The sequence below is a fragment of the Empidonax traillii genome, unplaced genomic scaffold (assembly GCF_003031625.1).
Source record: "Empidonax traillii isolate 1590-97213 ecotype Southwest subspecies unplaced genomic scaffold, ASM303162v1 scaffold715:size483424, whole genome shotgun sequence".
Taxonomy (NCBI): Eukaryota; Metazoa; Chordata; class Aves; order Passeriformes; family Tyrannidae; genus Empidonax; species Empidonax traillii.
Genome location: NW_020955908.1, coordinates 294,597 through 298,065, shown reverse-complemented (window position 1 = coordinate 298,065; position 3,469 = coordinate 294,597). Strand labels below are relative to the sequence as shown.

The 3,469-nt window shown below is 48.5% G+C and overlaps 1 non-coding gene across 1 annotated transcript; it reads right to left on the bottom strand.

The window, feature by feature from the left end:
- Window positions 1-99: 99 nt before the first annotated feature.
- On the bottom strand, window positions 100-181 carry TRNAL-AAG. Its single transcript has one exon. It is a non-coding gene; the product is annotated as a tRNA-Leu (tRNA).
- Between the last annotated feature and the right edge of the window lie 3,288 nt (window positions 182-3,469).

The window sequence follows — 3,469 nt, the reverse complement described above, 5'->3', positions numbered from 1 at the left end:
CACGTGGGGACGCGGCCCCTCCTCCTACCCACAGTGCCCTGCGGCCGCCGCCGCCGCCAGGGGGCGCTGTGCCGGCCAGCGGCACAAAAGGAAAGGCAATGGCAGCGGTGGGATTCGAACCCACGCCCCCGAAGAGACTGGAGCCTTAATCCAGCGCCTTAGACCGCTCGGCCACGCTACCGCCCTGGCAGCGCCCGCAGCGTCGGCTGTTTTACCTCATTTCTGCCCTTTCCCTTCCTCTCCCCTCTGCATCCCCCCGGGCCCAGCAGCCGCTATCCCCACACCCCCCCTTCCACCTGGGAAATGAACCCCTGTGGGGTTCAGTTCGACCCCTGTCTCCAGGCCGGTGCGCGTCCAGCTGTGCGGTGTAACCGGGGACGAGCAGCGCCTTGGGGACAGTGCCCGAGCCTTGCCCGGGCCCTCCGCGCCGCCCCCGCTGCCACGTGGATGCCACGGCGCAGCACAGTCGCCTCCGCGGAACGCGGGGCATCGCCCCGGCACACACCCACCCCGAAAGTCTAAAACCGATTCTGAAGTTTTAATTTTCTGTTGCAAAGTCACGACTCGCTGAATGTGCAGAGCCAAAAGCTGGCAGGCTCTGTGGCTGGGGTTGAGGTGTTCTGCTCGCAGCACAGGGAGGCTGGAGCAGAGGCAGGAGCCAGGACACTGCTGTGCAAAGGGGCGGTAGCACCAGCAGCCCTCATGAACGTGCCTCTGAGAGTCTCTGGCCATATTTTGCCTAAAAGTCTGGTAAGTGTTCTTCAGGAATTAGTGTTGTCTTCTCTGCTTAAACATCAGGTTGCTCAGAACCTGGCCTTGAACGTTTGCAGGGATTGCATTTACCACCTCTCTGAGCAACCTGTGCCAGTGTCTCACCACCCTCACCGCGAGAGGCTGCAGCTTTGCAGAGTCCTGGTATAAATTTCACTCACTGCCTACACGTCCTGAGGAATAACAGCGCACACGTGTCAGCATGAATGGGCTCCTCCCCCTCCGGCGCTGCTGCACTTCCACACCCCCACTTCAGTGCGGGATTTTTTTGGCAACAGAAGGAGCTCACGCTCCTCCCACGGCCCTGGCTTTGCAGAGACGCGGGAGAGGTTCAGGAAAGGAGGGAAGACAGGCAGACCTGAATTGGCTTCACACAGCAAATCAGCAGTAATCTGCTTAGGCAGAAAATTGTAATGAGTCTGATTTAGGGGTCTCTGGGCATGTGTGTGTGTCTGTGTGGGGGAGGCTGCATGGAAACGCATCACAAACTGTTCCTTTATTGCATGGGCTGCTCGGCCCCACAGGTGCTGTTGCCCAGGCAGTGATGGACCAACACCCTCCCTGAGAAGTGCTTTTCTGCCCTGTCCCAGCTGAGCTCAGCCTCTGTCCCTGGAATGTTTGGGTGCTTGGCCACAGAGACATTTCCCTCGAGTGCTGAAGGAAGACTGTCCCCAAAATTATTCACATCAGCCATATGTGACACAGGGGACAACAGCACAGGTTATCCCTTGGGGGAGCAGTTGGGTCACCAGGTTTTTCATTTCACATTAAAAAGGAGTGAACTTCAGGAGAACTCAAACTACACCGCAAGCTACCAGCCTTATTGTATGGTTTTCCTGGCACAGGAGTTGGCCAGAGGACAGCAAGGACCCAACACCTGTATCAAACATGTCCAGACTAAGGGCCAGGACCGATGGGTACAAACACAGGAGCTTCCCCAGGAAGGGCTCAGGTCCAGGGAGGCACATGAGGCCCTGAACTTAAACCTGAGAACAGCCTGACTCACCCCAAGAAGCAGCACTGGCCCTCAATCCAACCTGAAGTTCAAATGAAATTCTGCCTTCCCAAATTCAGCAGTCCTGCTTTGGCCCATCTAAACTACACCTGTGTCTGTCAGCACTCATTCTGCTCTGAGTGAAATTATATCTGTGGGGAAGAGAAGGAGATTTGAATCAGTCCCATAGACCAGGAATTAAGGAACAGGCAATATTCTTTTTTACACTTTATAAGCTCTAAGTGTTGGCTGTCTCCATGGTTTTTGGAGAAGTTATTCCCACTTCCTTTGTTACCCTTGCCAAACACTCCAGCTCTCCCTGACAGCAGCTATAGCTACAGATTACAAAGGCTACAAAGCTACAGCCAAATTTCACCATTTTTCTTAGTGATTCTACAGTGCAGAGGCCCAGCTGGGGCTTTTTTTGTTAGGAGATTCTGCTATTTCACAGTGCCTGTGCTAGAGAATAATTTCATATTTTTTAAACTACACAGGTACAATAAGTTTTAAATAAAGCAATAAAAAAAAAACCCCAAACCATCAAGAGCTCCATTTTTAACAGTTTGAAAGTTTAAAATCAAATGCAAATCAAAGAGCACATCAACCCTTTAGTTTTCTTGAGGAAAACAGATTTTGTTGGTAACATCTGTTTCCTCTCAGTTTGTTACTGTGACTGCTGAAATTGAACAAAATCAGGGATGGACTAATACAAACAACACAGAGAATTTCTGGAAGGTTGCAATAATAGGACTGAATTTTGGCAAATTATAAAAGAAGAAACCAAAAGCAAACCCCCACATGCAAAAAATAAAACTCTACTGAGAGAAGTGACAAAAAGAACAATTTTATTGGCCAGCCAGAATGAAACCAGACAAAGTGAATGAGAGGACTAAGTGATGCAGGCAGTATTTGCATGTCTGACACACAAACAAAGGCTTCCATCTCACTGTCCTTACCCAAGCAATATTCCCACTGACATCTGGAAACACTGAACCCAGGTAAGTTCTGGCAGGCTGAGCCTCAGATTTATTTTCACATTTTGTACAAATACAGATTTTTATTCATTGTGAATAGATTAAAAATACAGCATGTAGCAATATCACTGCAAAAAGTTTGTCAAATATATAGTATTTCCCTTCAAAAGAATGTCACAGAATACAGTTATTTCTGTAAACATAAAAAATTTTCATGTTATTGACAGTCCCATTTATTGTATGGCTAAATCATATGATACCATCTTAGGACAGAAGGCAGTCTTCATCATTAAAAAGTAGTATTTGCAAACAAAGAATTAATCATAGTAATTTTTGCACGGAGTTGTGTGCACATTTACATACCAGATCTACACAGAGCTGTCAGCAACTTTAGCAACTACTGAATTTGGCAAATTAAACTACACCAAAAAGTGTCGATAATTACACTCGACATCCTTTCCATGCACATTTTGGACGGGCACTTTCAGTCTCCTCTCCTCCCTACACGGTTGGTGGTGTTGTCACACACGCTTCCTCCTCAAGGAAAATCTCAAGGACTTGGCATCAACACCTTCTGAGGAAAACCAACCCTTTAGTCTGAATTTGCTGTAGTGCCTGCACTGTATTGGTGCTGCACAAAACACAGACTATCCAGCTGTCTTTTGAGGTCACAGCTGGAGTTTTGATGCCATGAACTGAAATAGCAAAAAAGGCCAAAGAGGCTTTAAGT